General features: G+C 45.5%; 1 protein-coding gene across 2 annotated transcripts in view; it reads right to left on the bottom strand.

Annotated features, from left to right (window-relative positions):
- BMPR1B (bone morphogenetic protein receptor type 1B) overlaps nucleotides 1-20,622 on the bottom strand; it is a 367,640-nt gene extending 347,018 nt beyond the window's left edge. The window contains exon 1 of one of the 2 annotated variants that reach the window (XM_053254091.1): nucleotides 20,307-20,622. The gene's annotated coding sequence lies outside the window, so the exon portion shown is untranslated. The remainder of the gene's footprint in view (nucleotides 1-20,306) is intronic. The other variant, XM_053254092.1, reaches the window with a different exon arrangement.
- Between the last annotated feature and the right edge of the window lie 354 nt (nucleotides 20,623-20,976).

Raw genomic sequence — 20,976 nt, 5'->3', positions numbered from 1 at the left:
CAACCTGCCTGGCTTCAGGCTTGGCCAAACCGGGCCAAGCTGATTCACAGGACAGCTTGGGTATACCTGTAAAGGAGAATCGCTGCACAGAGGCATGAACCAGGCTACAGCTGTCAATTGGGAGGCCAGTGGGGAGCTTGGAGGAGCCCCCACTGCCACTTCTCTGCCACCTTCTCTAGAAAGGTACGGAGGACAATGGGGGCCACCTTCTTTAGGTAACCCCCCCACCTGCCTTTACCATTAGGATTAGCGATGCCCTTTACTTGTAAAGGGGAATCCTCAGGGATTGCCCTTTACAAGTATACCTGAGCCAGCCCATGAGCCAGTTCTTTGAACTGGGGGCCAGTCCAGTTCAAACTCAGACCAGCACCCGGCTTGGGCGGGGGCAGATCAGTTCAAATTCGGACCACTTGAACCGGGCCAGCTTGATGGCGAGCCCAGCTCGCATATCCCTACTAGGGGTGTGAACGAATCATGATTCAGAGCGTAATTCGAAACATCCCCAGCACCTTTAAAAATGGAGAGCAGCTGCATACCTGCTCCTCCACAGCTCACTACCACTTACTGAACTGGCAGCACTCCTTTGTGCAGCGACGCTCTTCCCCCAGCTGAATCGGCAGCGCTCTCCCCAATTACCCTCGTGCGGCACCAGCATGCACATGGCCTCTGTGCATGCACGGCAGCCATTTGCATGGTTAGCACGGAGGCCATGTACGTGCTGATGTCACACGAGAGCAACTGGGGAAGAGCACCGCCGATTCAGGAGGTGGCAGCAAGCAGAAGAGCAGGTATGCTCCTGCTCCCTTCTATTTTAAAGGCGCCGGGGATGTCCTTCAAATCATGATTCATGCACATCCATAGTTTTGACTAGTTCTTGATTCCACAGTGATTATTGCTGTTTCTGCCAGCTCCAGGGAACCTAGCCTGCCCCCGAAACTTGGACTATCTGTGTCTTCTGTCAGCCTGCATGGATTGCCAGGCTCCCAGACCCGATTACTGCCAACCCTTACTACCAGCCCTTGACCAGCCAGCTCCTATTCCACCCAGGCCCACATCAGAAGGCAGCAGCTAACTATGTAGACTACCTCCACCTGCTAGTATATGTGGGAGAATGCAACAATTCTAAAGTCTGGGGCCCTCTTAGCACAAACAGGCCATATGAATTATGCTTAGTTGTCTCATGAAAAGGGTAGAATATTTAAAACTGGTTAGGGCAAATTCATATTTTATGCTAACCTTGCAAACCTGCCTTGTTTACATCAATGTTCCTCCCATACAGAATGTGAAGGGGGTGGGGGTGGAGACATGGCTCCCAGCACATGTCAAGACATTATTCTCTCCCAAATATTCCTCATTTGTTTATTTTATCTCTTTCTTTCTCTTCTCTGAAGGTTTCAGAGTTGCAATAGTCTTACGCATACACAAATGCTTCCCATCCAGTACGTATATAGGACCAGACCTGCCCAGCTCCAAGGGTAGAACTGAATCTTAGAACGTAAGAACAGCCCTGCTGGATCAGGCCCAAGGCCCATCTAGTCCAGCATCCTATTTTGCATAGTGGCCCACCAATCTTGTCCTTCAGGCTATTCGGAGTCTTTTTTATTAACCTTTTGTAAAGCAGACCAATATAAGCTGTAGCCAACCTATCTGCTACTACCGGTATGAAGTGTGTATTGACACTGGCCTCAATTGGACATGATCCTCTTCTTCTGCCTTGAAGAACCTGGGACCTTCTGCAGACAAAGCAAATGCTTTGTCTCACTGAGCCACAGCCCCATCCCCATGTTCAATTTCACCTCTATCATTAATTCAGTAAGTAACCTTACTAGATCTGTGCATGGAACCGATTCCGCATTCCATTCCGAACTCAGAACGGAACACGGATGGCTGAAACATTCCAAGTGTGTTCCATGTGTTCTGGCCATAGGGAGCAATGGGGAATTCAAAACAACCCACTGATCCCCATGGGTGGCTTCTAGGGACACCAAAGTGGATTTGGCGGTAGGGCAGGATGGGTGCTACCTCCCACCCAAACCACAAAGGAAATGGGCAAGCAGATTATTATTTTTTTAATTAACTTTTCCCAAAAAACCCCATAGCACCCTATGGATTGCAGAGCAAACCATGAAGTGAAGGGAAGCACAAGTTAGTCTCAAGGCCAGAAATGAAGCAGCTCATCACACCAATCATCAAGAAATATTACACACAGAAGTCAGAGAGCTGCCACTATTCATTTCTCACCAGAACACTATCTCACAAACAAACTACAACTTGAGGAAGGCCGGCACGCAAGTTCTGCCTTTGTAAATCTAAATGCCAGCAAAACCAGATGTAGCAGCAATAGCACATCATATTATACTTGGTGCTGAGAAAATAAAAACACAAAATCAAACCTTCCTTCCACCCTGCCTGCCAAAAAGAGACAGGAGGATTGCAGAAAATACTGAGTTAGATAGATAGATGCACAAGAAACAAAGCTTCTACTCTCTTACCATGAGAATCCTTCTTCTCCAGCATATATCCCGCAACATTGCTGCTGGCCTACCTCCCTGTCCATGTCTGGATAACAACACCACAGCTTCAGGTTAGTACTGAACTCTGGCTAACCGCTGGACACACGGGTCAGGGCACCAGTTCATCATCGGCCATGGCAGTTATGTGAGTGTGTGTCTGCAGCACTAACAGGCAGACTATGACACATCTGGTCTTGGATTTGGCCAGGGTGGATTGAGCTGGTAGTGGTGTTGCAGTGGGTGGGGGTGACCATGAGTCACTCACTCTCCATGGCCAGCTCTAGATAGCCCAGCAAGAGCAGGTTGGCCTTCAGAAAGTCCAGCTGATCCACCAAGTCAGCATCCAAGAGTAAACGACGGAGTGACCATGTCCCCAGACACAGAGAACACCCTCTCGCTCTGGACACTGCTTGGCAGACATTAGAGGAACTGACTGGCAACCATCGCCAAATCTGGCCAGACTTGGCAATGTGCTGCCCAAAACTGGATTGGCTCCGACTCCCAGGCTGCCAACAGCTCCTGCGAGGACTACAGAACACATTGCTCAGCACTGATGCAGGGCTCAGTGGGCTCCTCCCATTCCTCTGGAAAGCTGACAAGGAAGTCCTCCGTAAACCACTGGGTGGAACAATCAGGCAGAATGTCCAGCTCCCTTGGCCCTTCCATAGACACTACGCTGCTGGACCAAGAAGCGGTGGTGATCCTACTGCTAGGTGTGGACTATGCACTAACAACAGACACTCCAGCACCCTCCTCCTGGTTGAGCCCCAGTCTCCTCTCCTGTGCTTGCCTAACCTCTTCAACCAGGTTAGATAACCCTCTACCTTCAACCCACACTTCAACCCTCCACCTGGGCAGCTGTTCAGGGGCGACAGCTTTGCCCTTCATCCTCGGGTCACATAGGGAGGACAAAACATGCTCTGCTGATGCACACAAGGGTGTCCTGAGCCGATCCCACCTCTCCGGTCCTCAGCCAACCTGACAAGGCGATTGCTTCCTCAGTGGTCAGCGTGGTCTGGAGCTGACCCATCATCAGGAGTAGGTGCCTTGCCACTAGTCAAGGGCACACTAGGCCTATTGTTGCCAGCAGGAGAAGGGGTCCCCAGGTGATGCCATTGCAGGTGCTTCAGCAACCCCGATGCCCCAGAACACTTAGGATCAATCCCCCTGCTGACCTGTGCCTTGCAATGGGTGCAGAGGCTGGATCACCAGGCTCAAAGTGGTCCCACACCATGCTGCCACGACCAGAGGCAGTCCATCTTCATTGCAGTGGTGCTGGTCTTGGAGCTCTGGTTCCTTCTGGGGGCCACCACCAACACCCTTGGTCTGGAGCTGAGAAGGTCCAGGAACCGGAATGACTCCCTTCTGCTCCTCCTCAGACTGGGGGCTCGCACTGCCAAGGGGGATTAGGGAGGAAGGTGGGACTGATTTGACTGGGCAAATAACAGTCAACACAATCACCTCCTCCTTCACTGTCACAGGAAGATCTTCTTCCTTGACAGAAACACACACCCCCCCCCAATTTTACCTCAGCTGCCACAGGCAGCTGCACTGCAGGACCAGGTTCCTCCAGATAGGTGAGCCTACATAGTGCCACAGCAGTGGGGATGACTCTGGCAGTAGGCCCCTCGCCATAATCCACAACAACTAGCAGCATCACCCATCCCTCCTGGCAATCTAGTCCTGGCTCTGCCTCACACCCACCCAGACATCTTGGGGGTTTTCTATTTGAAGCCCAGAGGGGAGGAAGCGCCTTTAAGGTGGGTATTTTAAAAGGGGGTGTGGATCAGGAATGGTGTATTTATACTGTGTGTGCCATACACAGTGCTATCTATAGGAATTATATTGCACGCATAGAAGCTATAGAAATTAAATCCCACCCCCAATAAAGAAGCAGGCTTTGGAGTGGGGCTTTTGCACGGGGGAGGGGAGCAAGAGAAACAACTGGGTAGTTCTAAAGGAAAGGGAGGGAATGGGCAGTCTCTAGTCTCTAACCCAAACCCACCCCTCCTGTCCTACAAGTACCTAATCCCACCCTTCCCCAAACTAGGCCATATATAAAGAACTCAAAGTTCTATAACCTGACCAAGGCACTGGGGGCTCTCACCTTCCAGTCTCTTCAGCCGGTTTGGGCTGGAGTTGCTCTCCGGCCAAGAAGACACCGGGACTCAATAGCTGGGGTGAAGGTAGGCAGGCAGGCACCAGTCAGGCACCCATCCACTCAAATAAAAATATCAAAAAAGAAACACACACCAGGGAAACAAAGAGAGCCTGGACACCAGACAGAAGCCACAACACACCAGACTACAAAAATAAAAAATACAATCCAGAAACACACATCAGAAGCAAAGATTCAGCTTGAGGCTGCAAAAGAAAAGAAAAAGTCAGCACAGCATCCCACTTATTAAAGTTATTGGGGGCTAGATACACAGCAGAAGAAGAAGAAATCCACAGAAGGAAATAATAATTCAAAGCAGGACCCAGTTAAAGCCACTCGGGCTGCTGGTAGGCTGCTGCTCTACTATTAAGGGGAGAAAATTCCACAGAAGGGGAAAAATAATTCAAAGCAGCACCCACTTAGAGCCACTGGGATGACAAAAAAAAATCCACAGAAGAAAAATAAAACTCAAAAAACACAGCAGCAGCCTGCTAAAGGCACTGGGGCTGCTGGTACAATATATGAGTTGGGTTGGCAAGGAAATAAAAAACAAATAAGCACAGGCCACCCACCAGTGCTGAACTGCTGCCATCTCTGTCTCTCTCTGATCTTTCTCCTCTCCCGAGGCATTCAAAATATGCCTCCAAGCAGTCTCTTAAATAAATTTTGAAAATCCCTCCTTTGGCTTCCCCCTCCCTCCTTGCTCCCCTCAGCCAATGAGGGCAGTTTCCCATGACAACACTAGCTTTGGATCGAAGCAAGGAGATCAAGCCAATCAGAAGCCAGTGCCAGAAAACCAATCAGCAAGGGAAAACAGGCATACAAAATGGCAGGGTTGTTCTCTTCCAAGCTCAGAGTAGCCCCTTTATCCAAAGGTCATTCTGTTCCGAGCTCGGAACATTCCAATTCAGAACATTCTACACATCTGACTCAGTCTGGTGCCCCCATATAGGGATAATAATATTGGCACTTTCCAGAATAGTTGTAAAAATTACAGAGTTAATATAAGTGAATTGTTTTGATCACTCTAAATGATAGGCAATATGGGAAAACTCACATCTATATCACTTGATAAGATCTCTGAGTCAGACAGTGTTACTGTGAAGTATAATTCTCCAAAAAGAGAGTACAGTGATGTAAGAAGCAAAACACAAAACCTGTGAGTTTGGATTTTTTTCAAGTGTTTTAACATTATATATTCCAAACATGTATATTTGACCTGGACCACTGAGAAAGAGGATGATGTAATTTTTAGAACCACTTTTCAAACGATTACCACATTTTCCACGAAATACTGCTCCATGAACTCACTCAGACAGTGACTCAAAGATTCAATGAGGCTATTCACACAAGAAACAAGAGCAAGATTTCATGCCTTAAAATTTTCAAATTCACAGCAGCAATATAGTCACAGTTAAATAAGACAGCCTATTACCTGAATCAAGAAATTTCATTTTACTCAGAGCTGCTGATTCATGCTCTGATACTCTGCAGTTAAAGACAACCTTCAAGAAAGCAGTTTTCAAAGAGAAAAGGCCATAATCTTCATTTAGAATGACATGCTTGTAGGTAAGCTAAGCAGAGATTACTAGGAAGGGATCCCAAGAAACCCTAAAACATTGCATCTGCTCATGAGATTTATTCTGGGCTCATGTAAGTTTTAAACTGGTTCAACTAATGCTTTCCATTATGCTTTCCCTTATTTATTTCATGAGATCTGAATCAGGCCATCCGATACCACACACATCAAGGAGCTTGTAATGACATTATGGTTAGCACAAGGACAAAGCTCAAGTAACTTGTGACATCACTAGACTGCTGAGGTAACTGACAATTACAAAAGGATGCACCTCTTTAGCAAAATGTTAAGGGACCAAGTAAAGTTTCACACTGAAAAGCCCACTTGATACAGACTTGCACCACATTCACAAAAAATGAAATTGATCCCCAAACTGCAAACTCTGTCCATTATTACAATAGTTCTTTATTTCAAATATTGTTTTCCCCCCAAAAGAACTATTAATAGGTCTTTTTGTTTCAGGTCTTAGATCTGAAACACCTCAACAGATAATGCAGCAAGTTTAAAGCTTTTGAAATCCTACTGTCCATTAACCTTTCCAGGAGACATTCCCTCTTTCCCTTGCCCATGGAATATTATAGGATTTTCTTTATAAAAGCCAGGTCCCCTGCTTCTGGTTTGTGTTTTTTTAAAGCAGTGCTGCCCTTTTAGTGGAACAACAAGTTGCTTACCTGTAACTGAGGTTCTTCTAGTGGTCATCTGCCCATTCACATGTGGGCTCTGCGTCCACATAGCAGCAGTTGATAGAACTTTCAATCTTTTCAGATTTTTTTCAGCTTTACTCTCATTTACCCTCAGATCAGTTCTGGAGTCTAGCGATCTGAAACAGAGAAGACAAAGAAAACCCCAGACTGCAGGGGGGTCGGATAGGCGGGCATGTGAACGGACAGATGACCACTGAAAGAATCTCCGTTACAGAAAAGCAACTTGTTCTTCGGCATGGTCTCTGCCCATCACACGTGGGCACATCTCAAGCTCACCTGGAAAGGAGGTGGGCCACAGTCACTGGAAGAGGGTGCGGAGTACCGTCTGGCCAAAAATCGAGTCTTGTGTGGACCAGACATCTAGGGCATAATGAGTCACAAACGTGTGCGGAGAAGCCTATGTAACTGCTTGGCAAATTTATTCTAGAGACAAATGGGCATCAAAGGCAGCCAACATCGACATTGCTCTTGTCGAATGGACCCAAAAAGAACCAGGCAACAGTACAAGGCAACAGTTATCAAGCTGGCAGGCCAGTTTGATGGCTTCTACAATCCATTGGGACACAGTCTGTGTGGAGGGGCAAGCTCCCATACTTTTTTCAGAATATGAAACAAACAGAAATTGACCCTTCTGGATGCCCTTCGTCCAGAATGCGTAGAAGGCCAGGGCTCTTCAGGCATCCAAAGAATGGAATCTGCAATCAGAATCTGTGGATGGGTTTTGGAAGGACACCGGAAGGGAGACAGTTTGACTATGATGGAAGGAAGAGACCATTTTCGTTAAGAAGTCAACATCTGGACATAGTTGAACCTTGTCCTTGTGAAATATGAGAAAAGGCGGATCAGCCCAAAGGGCCCCGATTATGCTCGCTCTACGCGCTGAGGTAAGGGCTACTAGCAACACTGTCTTCCATGTCAGGAGTCTGAAATCACAGGATGTCAAGGGCTCAAACGGTTTCCCCATCAGTTCCTCTGGTATTAGTGCAAGATTCCAGAAGGTGGTGATCCTTGGGGGATCAGGGTAGCGCAGACTTGGTCCCCTCAAACATTGCTTCATAATGGGGTTGACAAATGGAAGAGGGGTGGTCATAATCTGAGAGCTAACACATTATGGCTGCCAAATGCACCCAAACCAAAGACAGTGTGAGGCCCGAGGATTTTAGTTCCAGGAGGTATGACAAGATGTCGGAAAGTATCGAGTTAGACAGGTCTACGTGCAAGCCTCGCATTCTGTGAGTGAAGCGGGACCACTTGCAACAATATGACTTCCTCGTAGCCAGTTTCCGGGACATTGTCACTACGTCATGGAGTGGTGACCCTAGGACGGGAGCAAGAGCCACATCATCAGGCGTAGGTGGTATACGTCTGGGTTGAGTAGACAGCTGTCCTGCATTGACAGGAGCGCTGGAATACGAGGCAAGGAGATCCAACCTCCTGATGCCAGGTGTTTGAAGTGTGGAAATCAAGGTCTCCTTGGCCACCATGGAACAATAAGGACGACCTTGGACCAGTGATTCCAAATATGTTGGATAATCTTGGGCAGCAAGGGTATCAGGGGAAACATGTAGACTAAGCCTGCACCCCAGTTGAGGACGAAAGCACCCCTAGAGTGTCCTTCCCTAGGCCCAGCCTTGTGCAGAAGCAGTTGAAATGATGGTTCTGAATGGAAGCGAAGATGTCTATGTCTGGAGTAACCCAACTGCGAGCCAAGGATCTCAGACATGTGGGGTTGAGGAGCCATTTGTGTGAATCCGTTGAGTCCCTGCTGAGTGCACCTACCAGGAAGTTGTCTTTCCCCTGAATGTGAATAGCCGAGAGAATCATATTTCGAGTTAGCGCCCAATTCCATCATTGGAGCACGAGACACAGTAAGGTCCGAGAGCCAGTACCTCCTTGTCGAATGATATACAACTTTGTGTTTATGTTGTCCATCTGGATTTGGATGGAGTGGTTCCGGAGGAAGAGATGGAATCCCCTTAGCGTTTTGTAGACAGCCAGCAATTCTAGATAATTTATGTGGTGCTTGGATTCCTCCACACTCTAGCATCCTCTAATTTGGTGCCCCAGCCCAATTCTGAAGCATGCGTTGCGACTACAAAATTCGGTTTGGACGGGTTGAAACAAGTACCTTCACCAAGATTCATGCGGAAGGTCCACCAGACCAGAGATCCACAAATCATCTGGGGAAGGTGGAACTGTTTCGCGGGGCTGTTTCAATGAGCTTTGAAGAGAACTAGGAACCAAAGTTGGAGGCATCACATGTAAAGGCAGGCACTGGGGAGAACTGGCATGGTGGATGCCATCAAGTCTAACATTCTCTGAATGAGGTTGTCCCAATGAGGTTGCCATTCTATGGATGTGTTCAGAACAGAGGTGCTAATCTTCAGTAGGAGATTCCAGGGATAGGTCTGGAAAGTCTCCACCTCCTGGAGACAAGTGGGTAGAGGATACAGAGCTTTCAGAGTCTGGTTCGGATGCAGTATCTGGATCATGGTCCAGGTCTTCTGAGGCAAAAGGCAGAATGGCGGGTTGGGAAGGCAAGACAGGTGGTTGTGGAATCGGCTGCAGTGGTGCGGAAAGAGGCACCTAGGATTGTTAAGGCAGCACCAGTGGAACTGACGCAGAGCCCCTCACCAGCATCATTGCCATTAGCCCCACAACACCCCCATGGTACAAGTTGATGCGGCACAGGGGTTCTAGATCTCGATCAGTCCCTGGAGTGATCTCTGCAAGTCCAGGAGCTATCTCTAAAATGGAACCGAAGGCTACAGGATGCAGCAGTTTGGTACCGGAGGTATGAATCCAAAGGAGAGGTGTCACAGTATCTGCAATGCACATCCTCCCTAGAGTCACAGTGTGAATAGTGATATGGATCCCAGAAAAACACCTTAGTGTCACAGTACCCAGGATGGCGTGGAGGTACATCATAGAGATAAGGATAATAGTGGCCCGGATATATGGGTACAGCTCATGAGGGTCGTCATACAGGTCCAGCACATAATCTGGGGAGTAGACTGGCAAACCATCAGGAGCTGACATGGGGTCAGCATCAGGGCATGGAGTCATAGGTCTTGGGTCCATGTCCATAGGCTGTAGTCCGGACGGCTCTCCTCTCAGGTTCCTTGGGGGCTGGACTACCTTTTTCTTTGATTTTTTTTGGAAGATGTTGATCTGCTGGGAGAGTTGGGTCTTCTGTGGGAACCTTTGGGGCAGCGTCCCCTTCAAGCCCTTTCTGGGTTTTTTTCTTTGGTTGTTTTCCGTCCATGTCAACAGGACATTTTATAAGCTTTAAAGTGATGGAAACGAGCTTGCACGGCACAGTATGTGTCTGTTCGATCGATACCGTAGCATGAGCGCTCAGGGCCAAAGGTGGCGGTAGCTCCACTGGGGCGACTATCAGTATGGAAATCTTCACTGTTGCCGCTTCCAGTCCAGGATCCCCAGAACCGGAGGGATCCACATTGCTTGGGTGGGCATCCAGGAGGGTCCTCGGTACTAACACCATCATGGGTGAAAGAGCTCTTTCCCACAGCAGGGAGCAAAGGCAAAGTGTTCTATTCTTCTTCACCTGCTCAGTAAACCTGAGGCACTGAGGGCAATCCTCTACCTTGTGAGAGTCCCTAAGGCAAAAGAGACCAAGAGTGCCCGCTGGAAAGGGTTATTTCCATGTGTCACAGTGCACAGCACCCACCTTAAATGGCGCAGCAGGGAAATGCTTAACTAACAAGCAGAAGGTTGCCGGTTCAAATCCCCACTGGTATGTTTCCTAGACTATGGGAAACACTTATATCGGGCAGCAGTGATATAGGAAGATGCTGAAAGGCATCATCTCATACTGCATGGGAGGAGGCAATGGTACCCGCCCCCCCCCCCCCCCCGTATTCTACCAAAAGAAAACCACAGGGCTCTGTGGGCACCAGGAGTCAAAACTGATTTAACAGTACACTTTACCTTACAGTGCACAGTGCTTAACAATTATTCTGCTGGCCATACAGGGAAGGCCGGACGGGAACCAATGGGAATCACCCTCCAAAAAATTGGTGTGTCAGGAAAAAATTGTAGGAGCGAAGAGGAGTACAAAGAGGGAGGGGAAAGAGACTCTCACTGAGACCAAGTGCCGAGGAAGGCAGGAAAACCACCTCCCTCCTTACAAAAATTGTTGTAAAAAAGTTGTTTGCCCAAAAACAGACAGTAAAGAGCTATCTAAAACAGTCTGAGGGGGCGGGGAGAACCGGGAGTCAAAGCAAAATGCAAACTGCGACAGAAGGATAACAGAGAGTAAAGGCAGAAAAGAACCACACAATATATCAAAAAAGGAAGGTAAAGTAGCAAAACCTAAGGAATTTAATGCTGAGAAGCCACAGAGTGCCGAAGCAGCTGCTAGTTGTTTGGCGGGTGACAAAACACTGCTCTGAAGGGAAATAAAACTGAAGCTGGAAGGAGCAGAGCTACCACCAAAGATCTGAGAAGCTTTTGAGTTCCATCAACTGCTACTACGTGGACGCAGAGCCCACATGTGACAGACAGAGATCACATCGAAGAATAAACTCTGTTGCTCTCAGGTGAACTGTGCCGCCTAACAGAGGCCACTGCATTAAAGAGTAGGGAGACTTACATAGGAAGCTGCTTTAAATCAAGCCACACCATTGGTCCATCTAGTTCAATATTGTCTACATGGACTAGCCATAGCTCAATGGTAGAGCATCCACTTAGAATGCAGGAAGTTCCAGGTTCAATCCTCTATGTGGATGAGCATCTCCACATAGGCCTGAGAAAAACTCCTCCCTGAAGCACTGGAGACTGATGCCAGTCAGATGGACCACTGGTCTGACTCAGTAGCTGGTGACTTCCTATGAGACTTCCCCTTCACTCTTGCTGCAATATGAAAGCTGCAGAGCTAACAGAATCCCACAAGGCAACATTAGCGCCGATGATGGCTTTATGGGAGGGAGCAGTACACCAAGCTGGATTCTCCCCTCTCTTGGTCATAATAGTAAGTACTGCACTGGTCATACGTAAACCAAACATCATGCTTGGGATGTGCAAGCACTCTAATAATATATAGACTTAGTTTGTATTACTTGTTTCTACGCTTTAGAACAAAGCAGTATGTACAAAAAGCAATTTTATTTCTGAATCAAATGGATGAAGATGAAGTTGGGTGAACTGGAACAGGTCTCCACCTGGCCTACGGACTGACAGAAGAGCCACTGTGTCAGCTAATCCCTTTTAGGAAGAGTTCGGAAATAAGAGATAGCAGACTCCATAAATTCATCACCAGCCTTGAAGCAGCTGATCACTTGCAGCCTGCAGAACTGTACTCTACTTAACCCCACACAGATTTCACTGAAATGCATCTGGATCTCCCTCTTTAGGAAATATATGAGCTTCGCTAGTTATTCAAGGCTTGCAAGATTTTAAGTCTTCTGCATCTGGCTATGCACTGGAAACTGAAACAGGAAATCAACAGTTATTAAGGCAATCATTGATAAGCAAAGATTCCAAACTGCACCTGAAATCAAAATTGCTTTAGGAGATTATGTGCATTAATATTCTATTTCACAATGAAAACATTTTATTCATTTAGTTTATATTCAGCCTCTCTTTCCTGATAGAAACTGAAGATATCTAAAGCTATCAAAATGATATTAAACTGAAAAATTATATTTTACCATCTTATGCACACTTACTCAGTAATAAATCCAAGCAAGTTCAATGGAAGCTGTGTGGAGTATTGCAAACTTAGAAATCTTTGGGGCTATTGATGTTTGTAAAATTTGTGTCAAGCAAAATTCAGATCCAAACCAACATTTATAAAACGTCTGTCAGCTTTACCAAAATCAGTGCTTTGTTAAATAGGATACACACATCCAGAATGAAATAGGGGCATTTTCTTGATTCTGTGAGAAAGCCTGTTGTATTGTTCTGGTATCTAAATACTCACAACCTCAACCAGACATGTGCATGCATACATGTGTATCTATTTTAATTCTTAAGCATGAAAAATGTCCCATGCTGTTATGAATTGAACAGATGCATCCTAGCTCAACAGTAGACATGCCTATGTAGATCTGAAGATTCCAGAGAAAATCCATTTCCTTTTTATGGAATATGAGCATCACAGAACATGATGAAGAGGCTAACTGGTGTGGAAAGCCAGCTTTTCCGCCATCTGCACAGCAAAACCCTTTATACTGAATGCAACCAAGACACTTTAGACTTTTATGTACAAGAAAATAATGGATTATAAACATTAGTTTTATGAACAGCTTTCCTATCATTTACCTCAGGAATCCAATATAGTAAAGCACCACCAGACTTTAAATATGCTGTCTAATATCACACAAGAATAGGTTTCAAATCTGCTTTAAAACAATTAAAAGTAAGTGTTGAATTTAAATCAGAACTTCATTATCAACTGACCCTAGTGATGGGATATGATGTAAGCTTTGGTCCCACAACAGCTGGAAGGCCACATTTGAGACTACTGTCCTTGGGTAGAGACAGAAAAAAGTGTGCTTATGAAAGAGTGTGCATATTGCTAGGTAGCAAAATATAATTTTTATCCACTTAATCATATTCGAGATTAGAGCTTCACTCATATAAGTGATGCTTCTGTGTTAGTATTATTTGCAAAGAGATAGCTGTGAAAGGATTTGGAAGAGTCTCTGCTGAACATATGGCTGTTTGGACACCACATGGAGAAAAGAAGTTTGGCCTCAAGCTTGAAACACTGTATTCAACCTTGAATCTCTGTACACTCATTTCAGATATGTGTGAATTAAACTAGGCTTGGATATGGCCGAAATGTCAAGATTTCGACAAGACACGACACAGCAGCACTGTTGGAAAGAGCCATGTCGGCCCCTCCCAACTGTCCGGTTGGATCCTATCGTTGCAGACATCCTGTCAGATTCGCTCCCTGCCACCCTCCTCCTGCCTCTCTCTTCCTTTACAAGTAACTGGGTGAGGTTAAGGTGAAAGAGCTCCCTCTTCACTCCAGAGGGAGCACTTTTGCAGCTGCCTTGCGGCTCATAAAAGTAAAGTGTGTCGTCAAGTCAATTTTGACTCCTAGCACCCACAGAGCCCAGTGGTTTTCTTTTGGTAGAACACAGGAGGGATTTACCATTGCCTCCTCCCACGCAGTGTGAGATGATGCCTTTCAGCATCTTCATAGATCGCTGCTGCCTGATATAGGTGTTTCTCATAGTCTGGGAAACAAACCAGCAACCTTCTGCTTGGTAGTCAAGCATTTCCCTTCTGCACCATGGCTTATAGGCCAGGGTTTATTCAAAGCTCACTACCACCAATTCTAGTATCCTTTGTGATGGTCCGATGGTCTCTCACATCTTGCTTTTGCAAGATATTTTCAAAATAGCCCTTTGTTAACCTTCCTGATTCCAGGATGCAAAATCACCTCACCCCCTTGCCCTTTGAAAAAAAAAGTTCATTCACACTTGTTCTGGTATGTGTGGTTGATGGCCAACTGCACATCCTGCTTTTGCAAGATATCTGCAGTACAGTCTTTTGTTAACCTCTCTGCTTCCGGCATGCAAGATCATCTCACTTCAAAAACCCTCAAACCGCTATAGAATAAAATGCTGTAAACATAAGTGGACATCATGCTTTTTGCCCAACTTCAGCTCACCAGACAGCCTACAAATGATTGGAAGGTTGTCAGTCATCTGCTAGTGTACACCACATCACATTTGTGTTGCTGCGAAATGGATGTGCTAAGCGACAAAAGCTAGGAAATGCTTTTTGGCAAAATTGTTACTTTGGTAGCAGTTTGCATAGTCTTTCAACTAGTACTCTTCATGTTTAATGAATATTTTTCTCAATTAATAATATTGTCAGTGGTTGCTGAATGTGCATGTAGATGGGATACAAAATTACCAAGACAGTTATAACTTTATATCTACTAGAGATTTTTAAAATTGCTATTGTATTTGTCTGGTGGCAACTCAGAGCCGGGCCTTCTCTGTGGCTGCCCCCAGGCTCCCTGTGAAATACACTCCCTGTCAAAAATAAGAACTTCTCCATCTTTGATTGCTTTTTAAAAGACCCTTAAGACACACCTGTTTTCTCAGGCTTTTAATTAAAACTAATTTTAATTTATTAATTGTTTTATTCTGTGAATTGTTTTTAAGTTGTTTTTTATTCTGTTAAAATGTTTTGTTTTGTTTTTATATTGTAACTGTGTACATTACAATATATAGTGTGTGTATATATCAGGCGATCTATAAATAAGATAAATAAATAAATTAGTTTTTATTGTAGACTGCTTCAAGAGCCCAGCGGAGAAGGTATAAATATGGAATATTCACTGTTCAGGGAATCCTCCATGATACATCTACAACAGGCATACTACAAAGTAAATTTCCTTAATCCAGGGGTTATCAGACTTGAGTCCCTAGATGTTGCTGGACTACAACTCCCAACATCCACAGCCACATTGGCCTTATATTGCACTGTGTCTGTCACAGACCTATCATGGAAGATTCCCCTAACAATGACCATTAGTCACCATCTACTTCATTTTCAGAGACAAGGTTATCAAATATTGAAAACAAACAACAGAGAATAGCCATCAGTTCCCCAAAAGTAGAAGTCTGCCTGGCAACAGAACAGTGGACTTTACAGTAGGTTCCCACAAGGCAATTACAGTGTTACAAGCTCACTAGTAGAGGTTTTCAAACTTCTGTTTTCAAACAGAAATATTCAGCACAGTACATTTTGGTTTCTTCTGTTTTCATGCTCAGAACCCCTGAACATTTCATAACATGGGCAAATGTGTTAGGTACTATATCAGGAATATGGTTTGGGGTACAGATGTACTTCATTACTTGCGGGGGTTCTGTTCCTCACCTACAACCCCGAGTAACGAGTCATTGCATCTATGAGAATTGAGAGGTTAGGTTCCTGCAGCTGGGCGGGGGAGTTCAAAAAACAGTGAGAGATTGCAAAATTACTTGAAAATACCATACCATGCTCTGCAGGTCTCCATCTGTCCAGCACTGCCCTCTAAAAACAGTGAGTTTGGCTATTTTCCAGCAACAATAGCAGAAAAAAACATTTTTCAACCGAGTAGCCACAAAATGGCTCCTTTACACAAAATGGTGGCCGGAAATGACCTTGGAGGTCCTTCCCACCTAGCAACTGCGGATATGTGGGTATTAACTCTTTGTACACCAGCGTATGCCGAGGTCGGGTGGCTATTTGTGGACCACGGATACACGAAACTGTGAAAAGCGGAACCGCGTATAGTAAGGTCCACCTGTATAAAGTAGATTTGCTGCCAATTTTTAAAAAAAGAAATTCAGGTTGAATACTGCAGTTCCAACAAATTCAACATGACTGATTCTCAAATGAGCTTCAAATTCAACAAGAATTCTGTTTTTCAGTACTTGCATTGTAATATTTTTGCCCTTCTGCACAAGTCAAATTCATGCTTGTAAGCAAAACATACATAGAGTTGTCTGTGGAGCCTTAAACAACAAACTCAGGATTCAGCATGATCATGCATAGAACATACACACACACACACACACGACATCCAGGGCACTTGGTAGAACAAGGAATACTGAATATGTAGACCTGCAACCAGAACCTACAGAAATTTGAAGAGATAGCTAGATTTTCTGTGAAAATTGATTGATACAGATTGGACAGAGTTGAAAATTTATGAACAGCAGGCTTTCCATGAAAAACCGCTAGTCAAGACTAGGAAAAAAGCAAAGTTTTGCAATATTCACCCTGGAGACCCAGGTTCAATTCTCTGCTAAACCATGAAACAACATGACTCAAAGCTTGGGTAACTCATCTATCAACCTAACCAAGTTAATATTGTGGTTGCAACAGTGTAAGCTAAGAATAAAAAGCACTTTATACAGTGAATGAACTATACAAATAAAAAACAATAGTTCTGGAGATAGCAGATCCTGCCTCAAGGCAGACAGTTTAACTTCATAAATGTCAGATATCTGCAACTCCATGTTTTCACTTTTAAATGTCTAAGATCTAGTTGCTTGTTACAGTTCTCATCAGCTGCTCTTCTTGAAGGGGACTTCTAGTTTTTCAGCTCACTTTCTACCAGACTCAATCTTTGCCCTGTTAAGCACACATGCCAGTCTTGTACTGCCATTGACTCATCCACCACTTCTCTGATTGGCAGTAGCTGCCCAAGGCAAAGTTCTTTCAAAACCCTGCAACCTTTAACTGGAAATGCCAGGGATTGAACCCAAGACCTTCTGCACACAAAGCATACGCTCTACCCCTACACTAGAATACGGCCCATAAAAATTAAGAAATGTACTGACCTCTTTCTGAGCATGTACTTAGCAATAATGGCTTATTTGCAGCTACATGCAATCGTTCTCAGAGACTTCTCTCTCTTTTCCTTTTCACCATGCACATGGACTCATTCACTCTCTTGTGTTAAAAAAAAAATGCTTCTCCAAGACCAGTTCCTCATACAGTTAAACTAGCGGAGGTTCTCAGGGCTGCCAAAACACAATATTGTTCACCCATGTAGTCAGAAAGGAAAATCAAGGCAAATTGGAAGAGTATCAATGTAAATATTTTAGCCTGTTCTTCGGAGTGGAAAAGGGCAAAACAATGCAGGTGCAGTGTGTATCCTATGAATTAGTGCCTTTGCTGAGCTATAGTTAACTTATTGAAGTTCTCCGTAAACTGTGGTTCATTATACCAGCAGGAGTGGGAAGTTAAAGCAGGCAGAGAGGGCGAACACCTGTTAGAACAAGGAGTTTGCCATTGCTGCCAGTACAGTTCTTAGATAAAGGACGCTCAGTACAAGCTCAGTGATCGCATATTTGACCTTTACTAACAGAAGGATATGAGCAGAACTCTCTTTTGCCTTTAACTTTCCATCTATCCCTAGCCCATAAAGCCACACATGAGGCAAGGTTTGCTCTGTAAGTGACCTACTGTAGGCCAATACACAGTATTGGTTCAAGCTGCATGATTTTGGGGATATGTCCACCTGTGAATTAAATTAAATGTCAAATTAGGAGCAAACCCTAAGTTCAGAGCAGTGGATTTTCTTGCATGTCTGAAAAAGGCTTCTCCCATCAGTATGGATGATGTGTGTCCCTGCACATTCTTCCCACCAACACATATATATTGGTCTGTCATTTTTTTAATCCCAAAGCAAGTTGTGTAGTTGTGCATTCCTGCTCATTTCTGACAGAAAACAATTGCATCTACTCATGCTGCAGATATGCAGAGTGAAAGCCAAGAAAGGATTCAAAATCAAATCGGTTCATTTCACATACTGCAATAATGATAGTCATAATGAGTTTAATGTGCATTTTCTTGTCTCCATAAATGTTTGTTTCATACTACGTTTTAGCAAGAATAGCCCTTCACTTCCCAAACACCATTTTCAAGATAGTAGTGCACTTGAACTCCACAGATACATCTTTGGAGAGACACTACATAGAGTCCTAGATGTTGTCACTCTTAGAAACTTCAGAGATATTGGTCTTAGGTAACCACTCTCTTTAAGCCTCAATCTTCTTTGTGCAACACAGGAACAACAACATTGACCAACCTTAGGCAATGTTTGTAAGCATCAATGAGATATATAGGGAGAGCACTTTTGAACACAGTGTCTGCAAGAATGAATAAGATAATATAGGGCAAGCACTTTTGAACAGTAAAGTATTCTATAATAAATTGTATGTATTACTATTATTAATATAAACCAGCCTTTAATCTCAAGACTGAAACAATAATATAGTAGACAAGTCCTCAGAAGCAACATGAATGCAAACAGTGAATGTCAGCCATAGAGACTTTAGCATTCTGTAATGGAGTCTACCCATGTCCTGTTTTAAGGACCATTTCTTGTTTTGTGAATATTATCCTTATTCCAAAATGATACAGCCCCATTCAATGGCAACAGGTGTCCCCTGTGCCAAAACTCTAAATAAAAAAAGACATCAAACCTCCCCTGTCATATGTGAAATTCTGCTCTGTTCCAAGACCCTGGAGGCTTTTCGATTTCGACTCTTGCCACAATAGCTCACACTAAAATAAATGTATTAATCTTTAAAGCGCCAAGTGCCACATGACTCTTTGTAGGTTGCTGCAACAGACTTAAGGATGTTGCTTTTCTGGAATTTCAGTTCATCTGCTACACAATTTTTGCAAGTGTCCTGTTCAAGGCACCCAACACCTGCAACCCATGTGAGGGCTGAACCAATCACTGCACTGGCCACCAAGCAGTCTAAACAGGAAACACATAAAGTGTGCTGCTGGCACAAAATCAGTGACAATAGTCAACATTACCTCCTCCCCAAAGACTATCAGTCCTTTATGGTGCCTCTCCAAGTTTTGGTTCCACTGTCACTACAGAAGTTGCCACCTAAAGGCACCTTTGCATGACGTTTCAAAGCAATAGTTCCCTAATGTGAGGGAACAGGTTGGACTAGATATGCATTTTTATAATTGGGTTCAATTGCATTTTTATCCGAGGTCAGGGTAGTATGCATGGTTTTTCTCCCTTCCCCCACATTTTATCCTCACAACAACCCTGCGAGGGATATTAATTGTTTCAAGATCACCCGGTGCGCTTCACGGCCGAGTGAAGATTTGAGTTCGGGTCTCCCAACACTGTAACCACGCTGACTCAATCTAGCTGATACTGTTACATTTCTCGCCTGAGAAAAGTGAGGGTGCAAAATGGTAAGAGGGTTTGCACTACGCCTCATTTTCGCAACCTTCACCCCAAGATACGTCTCCAAGGTCTCCCCACAGGCCGCTGAAAATTACACGGAGAAAACCATCGGCTGCATTCTCACATCTTTTTCCCGCTCAGCGTGCTTCGAGGTCAGTTTGCAGGCACTTCATGGTACAGCAACCCGGCGGGGAATGGGGGGGGGGGGAGCTGCGGGACTCTCCAGGCATTCTGTGCGTCCAGAAGCATTGGACGCTTTTCAGCACCCCCTTCAAATGAACTGAGGGGAGGCGGGGGCGCTTTGCAACGTTGCGCACCGGAGACGAGGCAACCTCCTCTTCTGAACCCACCAAGCCTTGGTGACCAAGTTGGAGAACTTCGGAAGGAACCAGGTCCCCCTGACTCCAGATACCCACCCTCAATCCAGCCCAGCCACAGACGCGGCCCCACAAAAAGCCCTGCCTCGCTTCAGGGGGCAAGCGGCGCCTCCAAAAGAACTAGGGGGCGGGAAAGCACGAGTTGTGGGGGACGCAGCAGAGAGCTCAGGCAAGAGGCGGCGGAACAAGCGAAGAACAACCCACACGCTCCCCTCAGAGCCGGTCGAGCAAAGCACCCCGGCTCCAGCCCGGTTCCCCGGGGCACTCCAACTCACTCACAAGTCCTGAACACCGGAGCCGTTCTTGGCAAGCTGCGGAGAGTCACGCCGGGCTTCTTTTTCTTTCCGGAGAGAATCCCCCTTGTGCTGGCTGAAGCTTCTCCTCTTTTCGCCCCTGAGCAATGGCAGGCTCTGCTCCGCGCGGTCCGAGTCCCTTCTCCCCCAGGCTCCAAGCCCCTGATACAGCTGCTCTTGCCTGCCTCTTTCCGTCTCCTACAGACGGCTCTGTTTGATTTCGTTTCCTTGCCCTCTCCAGCTCCCACTAGTGATTGTAGAGAGCCAAATGCTTCCAAGAGAGGAGATGATCAGGCAGCTCTTTCTCCCCCTCAGGAGCGCGCGCAGGTTACGCTCGCCATAACGCCTGATTCACACGTTCCAAAGACGAAGCTTATGTGTAAGAGGCCAACGTGTCGTGCAAGGCGTCTGTCGCTCGTCACGTGCAATGATTTTCAGGCTCTGGTCTCCCGGCTTTGCAACCCACCTCGGGCATATATTAAAGGAAAGGCAGGAAATAAGTACTATCTCACCAGTCGCAAGAGTGATTTTTTGCTGCTTGCTTGTACACATATTTATGTGCAGCACACCTTTTTTATGAGGTTGTGTTCTTCAACGAACTTTAGCACCTCGTTAGAATAAACGATGCAAGGGAGTCGTCAAACAGTATTGT

This window comes from Hemicordylus capensis, chromosome 5 (genome assembly GCF_027244095.1).
Source record: "Hemicordylus capensis ecotype Gifberg chromosome 5, rHemCap1.1.pri, whole genome shotgun sequence".
Lineage (NCBI taxonomy): Eukaryota > Metazoa > Chordata > Lepidosauria > Squamata > Cordylidae > Hemicordylus > Hemicordylus capensis.
This window is presented reverse-complemented; position numbering and strand designations above follow the sequence as displayed.